Here is an 11614-nt window from a genome sequence, read left to right on the forward strand (position 1 = left end):
CTCCCCTCAGCATTTTTGTGGGGACACAGGCCGACAGGCTGCGTTGGTTCTAGTCATTGCTGGGCGTGGGATGGGGCAGACGGGGTCAAAGCACTGGTGGTGGCTGCTATTCTCCCCTGGCTGGTCAGGAGGAGAGATCGTATCGACTCCAAGAGTGGCTCGATCGCAGCGGAAGGGATACCTGGCTCTGCCTTCTGGGCTGGGGCTGTGGAGTTCTTTACTTTATTGTCTTTCCATGGATTTTTACAATCCCTGCACCAGTGGCCGTCCTTCCCGCACCCGTAACAGCTTAACTTAGTCTGGGAGGGACGGTTCCCCTCCTGGTGCCATTCTTTCTTATTCTGGCCCCCAGGTTTAACCTCATGGACTTTCCCCTTGGGTTGGGGCGTCTCGATACCACTTATATTTTTTAATGTTATCGTGAGCTGGTGGATCACCGTTTCCTCGGTGGTCTGGGGGCTACTGGGGTCAAACCAGGCCGCAGCCTGGGCTCGGATTTGGGGCAGGCAGTTTGTCATTAGACAATGGAGCCAGTGGGTCAATTGGACTTGGTTCAGTAATGTCCGCGCTGGCATTCCCGGGCATGCGCTCCAGTAGACTGGCCACAGCCTGTCTGCGAACGCCTGCGGGGACTCCCCTGGGAGCTGTACCGTTTTTTCCACCCGGGCGAACGGACTACCGTCATTGAGTCCCATGGCCTCCAATATCTCGTTCCTCAAATCCTCATAATTTTTCTGCCCCTTCTTACATTCATCAGATAGGGTCTGGAGGAGATCACTCCCCAGAGAAAACAGCAGCATCTTAGCTTGCTCTGCGTAATCGCAGTCATTAACGCACGCTGCCTGTTCTATCTCCCTGAAGTGCAGAGAGGGGTCTCCCTTTTCGGTGAGCTTGGGAATGTGGTTAACCATGGCCCTGAGCTGTTGGGTGCCATGCGGCACCACAAACTGATTTTGGATGGCCCCTGGGTCCTCGTCGTCAACGGGCGGGCCGTACCGCCGTTGTCGGAGGGGGTACACCGGTCCTGGTCCCGGCCTATCTAGCGGGGCCTGCTGTGCTTCCCCTACCACTTCATCCTCCACCCCCCCTTGCTGCCAGAACTCCTGAAAGCTCGGAGCTATGGGTGGCGGCCGTGGGACCTCTGATTCCCTAGCCAACTTTGTTCTGGGTCCTGCCTGTGGGACGGTTCTGTTTGGGTTGCCGGTAAAGTCCAACTGGCCTGCCTTTGGGCTGATAAGGCATATCACCCCCTTCGCCCTCGATAAGGCCATGCCCAAGCTTTCTATCTCCTCCCTACAGGGCCTGTGATCTGCCTCCTCGAACCCCCGGTCGCAGGCTAGCTTATATGCTGCCTTTACCTCCCTTACTTTCTCCTCCTGCTCTTTTAATTTTTGGGTGAGGTCGCAAATCGTGTCCTGCAGCCTTACCTCGCTGCCCCTTGCCTCTCTGACCTGGTATTCTAAGTGCTCCATCTTGTGCCTAGCGCTGGCTTTACTTTCAGCGGTCTGGTATTCCAGGTGCTCTACCCTTGCCTGATGTTCCTATTGCACCTCGATGGCCCGGGCCTCCAGGCGCTCTATCTTTGCCTGGTGTTCCTTGGCCGTCTGCGCTCTTTCTTGGCTTAATGCCTGAAGCGCCACTAGCACCTTCTCTTCCGCTAAAACCTTATCCTGCATTTCTAGGGCCAATTTCTTGAGCTTGGCAACCTGCGCTGCTACAACACTGTCCAGCACTAGGACTTGTTTCTTATAACACATTAACCAGACTGCCTTTTCAATTGCCCTCTTATGCTGTTTACTCGCCGTCCACTGGGCGGCGGCGTCTATGGGACGCTTGGCCTTTAACATGGCACCCACCCATTTCTTGGCAATATTGACCTTTCTGCACACATAAGTGGACAACCTCTCTTCCATTGCGGTTTCTCCCTCCGCACCACTATCTGTCATATCGCATACTGTCGCCGATGCTCCTACCTGGCTCGCCATTTCTGTAGGGGGTTTTGGTTTTGGGTTTGTGTCTGGCCAGTCAGTCATGTCTGAGCTGCTCCAGCCCCATGCGGTTCGAATTGCTTCCCCCTTTTAGTTCTGAGCACCGGACTTATTTACAAGTAGCGATATAGACAAACGAGACCAGTGGTTCGGTGCAAAGAAAACCAATGTTTATTAAAATAGAGAAACAATTACTATACAGAGAAAATCACTATGGATGCAACACAATTACACTTAGCGGGGGAGGAGAAACGGACACATCGAGGGAAAATGACTAAAATGACAATTTTAGCAATCCCCTTAGCTCCCACCCTTTACACCTATCTAGGTTATCTTGTGATGGATCAGAAAATTGATGCTCACCAGTCTAGGATGTTGAAACACCTGCTCCATGCCCCGTTGCCTGCTGATGTCTTTATGGTTTTCACCGCCCCAAAGCAGAGATACCCCAGTGATTTAAATGTAACTGCGGGTATCCTGCTTCCCTGGACGGGCTCCTCGTCGATGATCCTCTTGATGGTAAGGCAGGGCACCGGAGTCGAGGCGGGAGAGAGAGAGAGATGGGACTAGTTATACCCTTCCTGGTAGCCCTTATCTCCCGCCAGATCAGCTTATTTCTTTGTCTGACCTGGACGTGTTGAAGCTCATACAAAGGAAACCGATCTGGGCCCATTGACCTGGATGGCCGGTTAATCGGTTTTAAACGTCTCACCAGTGTTCCCCTTTGTGTAACTGGTTTCGTGATGGGGCCATTCCAGTTTGAATGCCCCGTTGATCGTTTGCCCACAGTGTTGATGTCCTCTAACGAAGGTCTGAATGCAGCTATTACATATTGACTGTCTGTGCAAACGACCTTGATGGGCTTTAATCAGAGGCCCGAATGCCACAGGGTTTGCTCCTCATGCATAAATGCAGAAGGTCTGCCTGCATTGGAATTTCTGGAAAGTTCCTTCTCACAGTCAGCCCAAACTGAAACTTACAGGCCTTGGCCATGAGGTTGACCGCAGCCATCTTGTTGAGCCCTGGAGCCCTGGATTTTAAACTCAGTCCAGCCAGGGTTTCTTCAATAAGCCAAAAGTAAATCTTCGGGGGAGACATGAAATTTGCGAATCCTTTCACCCCCCCAGCAAAACATCCTTTGGCAAACACGGCGGGCAATTAGCGAGATCAAGCTCCCACTGTTTGGATAAAAGGTGCCAAGTAATCCCCTGAGATGTTGTAATAGGACTTCACAGGAGCATAATCAGACAAAGCTGGACACTGAGCCACATAAGGAGATAATGAGACAGATGACCAAAAGCTTGGTCAAAGAGCTAGGTTTTAAGGAGCATCTGAAAGGAGGAGAGAGAGGTAGTGAGGTGGAGAGGTTTATGGAGGGAATTCCAGAGCTTAGGGCCTTGGTTGCTGAAGGCACGGCCACCAATGGTGGAACGATTAAAATCAGGGATGCGCAAGAGGCCAAATTTGGAGGAGCGCAGAGATCTCGGAGGGTTGGAGGAGCTTCATGCTCACTTTCACTGATGCTAGCTTTTTATTTCCACATTTTGTTTTAACTTGAATTTACATTCTCAGATTGCCATGGTGGGATGTGAACTCACTGGGTTCTCTGGATTACTCATCTCGTAACATAACCTTGAGGAGTCTTTATTACCTCCTGTTGTCCTGAAACGGCACTTAACCATCCAGAATTCTTTAATAACTGGCAAAATAGATAACCGATAATCTTGCCGAATCCATTCAGCACTCGTTTTGCCGAGTCGGAGTCTCCCGCGGTGGCCGAGTTGAATTAGTCAGTGGTTTTTATTTTTGTTTGTGTTAAAAATAGCCTACCTCTCTGTTATCCAGAATTTTTCATCAACCGGCACCATCCTGGTCCCCTAGGTGCCGGATAAGAAAGTGTTTACTGTACGTCGATGTCTGCTTATAGTCTCAGCTGCAGAACTATCCAGGCTGGGTCAAAAACAAAATTCACAAAGAACATAAAAACTCCCTGCACCTCCCCCCAAAAAGAGGATGTTAAATGCCATCATAATCACTGCCAATTGATTCTGTAAATGGAGCGGGGGAGAGTCTAGCTCACTGTTGAAGCCAATTTGAATTATCTGATAACCTCCTGACAATACAGGAGGAACTGGCTTGTACTCAGTCGAAGGAAGCGTGGGTTGGCGGGGCGCGGGAGGGCCTGAATCACTGCACCCCCTCTGCAACCAGCAATCCACCGTCACATGTGAGATCCTCCAAAACACAGCCTTCATCCTGTTCGACCCCCTTCCCTTCTGTTTCTTTGACCCTCACAGCCCTCACAAGTAAATAAAAAATGCCTCAGCACAAAGGTGGCTCTGGTGCAAGGTTGTCAGAAATATTGGGCTCAGTGACCCTTGAAACACTGCGTCCTGGGTCTCACTCCCTACCTGCCAGCCTCCCCCCCCCCCCACCCCTCCACTACCAACCCCCACCTCCCCCATTCTAGATTCAGATATCGGACACTCTACAAGAAAATGTTTAAAGAGTTTTAAGGCAAGGTGTGTACCCAAGGCAAGCAAGTGACTGAAAGGTTACAGTTGACCGTGGAGACTGCTGGAGTATACTCTAACCCTCTCCCCCCACCCCACACCCACACTCCACCTCCCAGTCCCATTCCTTTGAATGAGGGGGGTCTTCCATATACTTTTTTCATTCACTCTTTCAAAACATATGTGCACTTGTTCGGACCAGCGCAGTGACAGATTGATGGCCCAGGGGACTGATAAAATAGAAACTGCAATTGGCTCCAGTTGCCTTGACCCGACCTCGGTGGTCGGAGTCGCTGATAGACACACAATAGAGGGACTCGAAGACCACCATCCTGACCCTGCCCCCAGGCTCCTGGGCAAATAATGCGACAAGAGTCAAACCAACCTCGCATCATCTCACCTTTCACCTGGTAATTAGATTAAAAACAGCCCTATTTATTAAACAATCTTATCTTTAGAGAGCAGCAGAGAATTCAGCTTCCCCCGCCGCCCCCCCCTCCTCATAAATTCTTTCAGCTTGTTAACTACATGCGTCTGTCTCAGAGGTTCGTTCAGTCCTTGTGTGTTAGTCCAGTGCGGGTGACATTTGAGACAGGCCTCCCCTTTCTAACGGATCAGTTTCACGCTGATGGAAAAAATATTGAGCAGCTAATGACCGGCTCCTTGTCCGTGAATGGGAGATGTTTATCAACCCGAAGCAGGGCACCTTAAAGGGACAATGCTGGCTCCTGCAAGAATTCTGTTTTGAAATTTTAAATTTTGGTTATGAAAGAGAGAGAGAGAAAAAGTAAGAAAGAAAGAAAGAAAACGACAGAAGAGACAAAGATAGAAAGCAAGACAGAAAGAGAGAAAGATTGATTTGCACCTCTCCGCCTCGCTACCTCTCTTTCCTCCTGTTAAGATGCTCCTTAAAACCTACCTCTTTGACCAAACTTTTGGTCACCTGTCCTAATATCTCCTTATGTGGCTCGGTGTCAAATTTTGTTTTATAACGTTCCTGTGAAGCTGCCTGGGATGTTTTACCATATTAAAGGCACTATATAAATGCAAGTTGTTGTTGTTGTTGGTTTTATAGCACCTGTCACAACCTCAGGATGTTCCAAAGCGCTTTACAGACAAGGAAATACTTCAGAAGCATAGACACTGTTGTAACTACAGAAACGCGACATCCAATTTATGCACAGCAAACTTCCACAAACAACAATGAGATAATGACCAAATACAGTAAACTCTTGTTTAAACGACACTTAATCATCCGGAATACTTTAATAACCGGCAAAATAGATAAGCGGTAATCTTGCCGAATCCATCCAGCACTCGTTTTGCCGAGTCCGAGTCTCCCACGGTGGCCGAGTTTGTCAGTGGTTTTTTATTTTTGTTTGTGTTAAAAATTGCCTTGGTAGGTATACCTCTCTGTTATCCAGAATTTTTCATCAACCGGCACCATCCTGGTCTCATAGGTGCCGGATAAGAAAGAGTTCACTGTAATCTGTTTTGGTGATGTTGGTTGAGAGATAAATATTGGCTAGGACACTGGGTAGAACGCCCCTGAGACGTAATGCCATGGGATCTTTTACGTCCAACGGAGAGGGCAGACAGGGTCCCCATTTAACTTTCTTATCCGAAAGACGGCATCTCCGACAGTGCGGCACTCCCTCAGCACTGCACTGGAGTGTCAGCCTGGATTATGTGCTCAAATCCCTGGAGTGGGACTTGAACCCACAACCTTTATGACTCAGGGGCGAGGGTGCTATCAACTGAGCCACGGATTAATAGATTGGGAGGGTGGGAGGATGAACGGGGCCCTCACGAGGGGCCCTCACATAGTGGCTCGGATGGTACATGGTGTGGCCTGGTGTGGAACCGAGCTACAGAAACTAGGAGCGCCCTGGAAAGCATCCACAGCCCAGGCTGAGTTAGCTATTCTCAGCTGGGGCAGTGGATGGAGCCTCTACAATTGGCCTCAGTAGCCCAGGGGAGGAGAAACATCAGCCAGGGATTTCCTCCCCTGATCACTGCTGGAACATACCCCTGTATGGATAATCGGAGAGGACTGGGCTTGGCCATGACAGCAACAACTTGCATTTATATAGCGCCTTTTAACGTAGTAAAATGTCCCAAAGTGCTTCACAGGAGCGTATATCAGACATAACACGACACCGAGCCAAAGAAGGAGGCATTCGGATAGATGACCAAAAGTTTTGTCAAAGAGGTAGGTTTTAGGGACAGTTTTAAAGGAGGAGAGAGAGGCGGAGGGATTTAGGGAGGGAATTCCAGAGCTTAGGACCTAGATGGCTGAAGGCACGGCCGGCAATGGTGGAGTGATGAAAACCGGGGATGCACGACAGGTCAGAGTTAGAGGAACACGGAGATCTCAGAGAGATGTGGGGCTGGAGGAGGTTGCAGCGCTAGAGAGGGGCGAGGCCATGAAGGGATTTGAAAACAAGGATGAGAATTGTAAAATCGAGGAGTTGCTGCTGCCCACAGTTGAACAGCCGGCTGACGGTCACTGCCTGGACTCATGTATGAATAATGAACACTTAGGCGAGGTGCTGGCATCGCACGTGGCACTGTAATGAAGCAGGAAACGCCTTGGGACATTAAAAAGTGTGAAATAAATGCAAGTTGTTGCTGTTGAGACATTGCCTTCAGGAATCAAGAGGTGAACAACTGCAGCAAGAGATGCATTGCGTCTTTGAATTTTGGGCAATGGCTGAACGAATGATTGAAACAGATGGTCCACTTGAGGACACAACAAAGAATGAAAATTAAAATGAGCTGATTCCTCCCTTCAGCTTACAGAAATATTGACCCCCCTCAGCAAAACCATCCCTTGGCAAACACGACGGGCAATTAGCGAGATCAAGCTCCCACTGTTTGGATAAAAGGCGCCAAGTAATCCCCTGAGATGTTGTAATGGGACACAGACAGATAGGTTTAAACAGAGACAGTGAGGCCACCCTCGGCTGTGGGGGTGGGGTGGGGTGGAGGTAAGCCAGCGTTGCGTTAGTAATGAGAGAATTTGAGATGGACTTACCCGCCCATGCGCTGATGCGTCTAAACTTTCAGAAGCATCTTGTGGAGCCTGTGGAGAGGAGCGTTTGGCCAGCTGGTATTGACTAGTGTTGCAGTGACCCCTGCAGAGTTCCTATAAGCGAGGGAATGTCAAGTGGAGAAGCGGGTTTCCATTAATTCTGCTCAGGAACGGGCAGGTATTACATACAAAGGGTGTGCTTGCTAACCCTGTAACGTGAACTAAAAGCAAGCCAGACCGCAGTGCAGCTGCAACCATGTGGTAGGACAGCAGTTCAAGTTATGCTTTTAAAGTAGACCAGAAAAAACTACCACAAAAAGAACACCAAAATATACCAGCAAACCACCAAATTACACCAGCAAACCACCAAAATACACCATGCATGGTTTAGGATAATAACTGTGAAGTGCATACGCATGACAAAGGCCAGGGCAATAGATTGGAGAAAAGCTAATTTTGAGCAGGTGAGAATAGAACTTGGGTAAATAAAATGGAGAACAATATTGACAAACAATGACGTAGAATAACAATGGGAAACATAATAATAATAATAATAATTCAACTTTATTGTCATTGCACAAGTACATGAACAATGAAATGTGATCTTGCAAGCTCCCATGACTGGGAGAAGCAAAGCCGCTGCGTCGGTGCGCGCCGCCATTCCATTTCCACCATTCCTCCTGTCCGACAATCTTCAGCCCACCGCCCGGGCCTGCTCACCAGCCGCTCCTCCCGTGGCTCCTTCCATGACCTTCTCACCAACCGCCCCTCCTCGGGGCTCCTTCCGTGACCTTCTGCACCTGGTCTTCCCTGATGGTCACCCCTCCAGGTACTAACCAGGACCTGGCTCTGCTTAGCTTCCAAGCCTTAGCCAGTGACCCTGTCCCTAGTCCCAGGAACGGTGTTCAACAGAGCCCAGGAAAAATATATTCCGCCATAAAACAAGAACAAACTAAACACTAATGAGGCTCCATGGATGAATAAAGACTTAAGGGAAAAATCGAGGTGAAGGAAAGAGGCATGCACTAAGTACATGGACAGCAGGGGAGAGCATGATAAGGGAGAATATGAAGAGAGTAGAAGAGAAGTCAAAAAAACAATTAGGAAGGAAAAGAGGAACTATGAAATTAAATGATCAAGGAACATAAAACAAAATAGTAAAATATTTTACAGGCACATCATTAAAAAAAAGGAAAGTTGGGATGGGAATAGGGCCACTAAGGGACGATCAGTATAATATCACAGGCAGCAATAGCGAAATGGCAAAAATATTAGTTAATTATTATGCTTCAGTATTTACCAGGGAATCAGATCAGGTGGGCATGACATTGGAAGATGAAATTAGAAATGATATAACCGCATTTAAAATAAACAGAGGAGAAATATTAAATAAACTAATCAAACACAAAGAGGATAAAACCCCTGGTCTGGACGGATTACATCCACGGATTTTAAAAGAATTTAGGGAAGAGATAGCAAAGGCATTATTACACATATTTAATAATTTGTTAGAAAAAGGTGTAGTGCCAGAGGACTGGTGGGTAGCTAACATTATACCTATATTTAAGAAGGGAGAAAGAACATCTCCAGGGAACTATAGACCAGTCAGTTTAACATCGGTAGTAGGAAAAATAATGGAATCCTTACAAAAGGAGAAAATAGAAAGATATCTAGAAACCAAAAATATAGTAATAAATAGTCAACATGGATTTCAAAAGGGAAAGTCTTCCTTGACCAACATCATTGAATTTTTTGAAGAGGTAACAGAGACAGTAGACAAGGGTAATGCGGTAGGCATAATGGGCTTGAATTTCACAGGGCCATGGAGGCGGGAATGGAGGCGTGTGGGGTGTTAAAATTGCAAAAAGTGGCGGGAGTGGCGGGTGGGCCCAACCCCGCCTCCAAGCAATTTTCAAGAATTTGTGTTTACTGCTCCCTTCTCCGTCCCACCTCCAAGAGGCGGGATAGGCCCTTAAGTCCCTTAACAAGCACTAAATTGCCTCTATTATCCCATTTTGAAAGGCCTTGGTGATTTTAACCCTTTTCCGATGTGAAGCACGCCTGCTCTGAAACACGATGGTGAAACCTGGCGGGAGCACAATTGGATTGCTGACTATTAGCTGCAGCTCCACCATTAAATAGGATATTTGATCAGCCATCATTTGCAGGCGGCAGGACTTTGTTGTCTCAGGTCTGGGGGAACTTTTAGAAGGCATAACCACAGCTGTGGAACTTTGGAGCCTGACACCCATCTCCAGTGTGATCTCCTGGGAAACCCCTCTCACCACCTTCACTGAGCGCTTCCTCAACTGAGGCATATACCAAGTAATCCTAAGCCCTCAATGTGGAAGTCCCATTAGTAAAATGACACACGCCACAACTGCAGCAGTAGCCATCAGATTTTTTATTTACAGCAACCATCTGATGGCTTTTTAATATTAAACATCAAATTTCACCCAAGTGACTACCCTTGTGACTATTTGTGCAGTATCTTTCTCTTATGCGTGCTCCTACGTGGTGCTTCCCCTGTGGCTTCAGCAGATGTGGAGGCCCCTTGCTCACTTTCTTGCTGCTCCTGTCTCGACACCTTTGGCAGGCGTCCTCTGGGGTTGCGAACCTGTGAGGGCTCACCAACAGTCTGCTACTCCTGCGGCTGTGCAGGGGTTGAGACGCCGATCTCAGTTGGGTGTGGACTTTGGTGGGGCTCAGCCTCTTCCTCCTGGCTAGTGGGGATGGGTGCTGTCGATGGTCCTGTGGGGGAGTAAAGGAAAGAGTCAGAGATGTGATGCCAAGGTTACATGCACATTGCATATTGCAGATGATCATAAGTCGTTCTGTTAGAGCTTCAAAATCATTATCAGCGACTCATGCAATGTCAATGAGAGAGATGGAAAACTATTCTGTCACCAGCTTGCTGTGATGCACCCGTCTGTCTGTCCCCCACTTGTGCATCGTCCTCCACTCCCACGATCTCCAGGACCGCCTCCTCCCAGGGGGTGAGCTGGGCTACTGAGGGTGGCCCTCCTCCTGTCCTCGCTCTTTCCCTCTTATTGTGAGCTGTCTTTTCCTGCAATGAGGGAGACAAGTGGAGTTTGAGTGAGAATGAAGGATTGAGTGTAGAGAATCCATAGCATAGATGCTTAGAAGGAGACAAAGATGGAGTGAGGTGGCAAGACCAAGGGCCCTCCCTGTGTTTTGTAAGTTGCTTTCATAGCGTCACAGTGATAGGGAGTGTGAGGGCTGCATAGTCGAATAGTTAGGTGAATGTGACCATAGAGAGAGAGGGAATGGGTAAGGGTGCATCGATGTCAGTGTCAAGTGGGATGTGGTGGAAGAGATTGCTAAAGCTGAGTGCTGGTGAGGAGAGGCAATGGAGATCAGATTGAGGGTGATGGGAAAGTCATACTCACTTTTCCAGTGCGCAGACGGTCATGAACCCTCTCCCTGCACTGAAGCCAGGTTCTGCGGGTTATCGACAAAGAGTTGACCTCCTGGGCCACTTGGACCCACACAGCCTTGGTCTGCTGGGGAGGCTTCTTCCTCCCTGAAGAAGGGAAGAGCACCTCTTTATTAGCTCTTGCTCCCTCCACTAAAGCTTGCAGGGCGACGCCACCCAACCTGGGTGCAGACCTAGGTCCCTCGCTGGTCATTCTGCCTCCAGGTCCCTCTAATATGAAAGGCCAAAATGTTGGCAGTCTGCAGAAGAAGCAAGGCTTGTTGCAGACCTTAAATGCAGCAGCAATGATGACATCATCGGAGGCAAGTTTCAGACTGAAAAAACTAATTGGGCCATGGGTTCCCACACGCTGGAACTCAATTGCCCACTTAAGTTAAAATCGCATCATTCTCCCACATCGATTTAGAATCGGGTGGCTAACATGAAAAGCGGATTACACGACTCCAGCCCGCCCCAGTAACAAAATCGAACCCAATGTATCTAGATTTACAAACACCTTCTAGGCACCACATAATAGACTTATGAATAAGGTCAGAGCATGCAGTCAGGGGACAATTAGCAGAATGGATAGCTAGCTGGCTTCAAGACAGAAAGCAGGGAGTAAGGATAAAGGGTTACTATT

This window comes from Somniosus microcephalus, chromosome 9 (genome assembly GCF_052327205.1).
Source record: "Somniosus microcephalus isolate GS21.2 chromosome 9, FLI_Smic_1.0, whole genome shotgun sequence".
Lineage (NCBI taxonomy): Eukaryota > Metazoa > Chordata > Chondrichthyes > Squaliformes > Somniosidae > Somniosus > Somniosus microcephalus.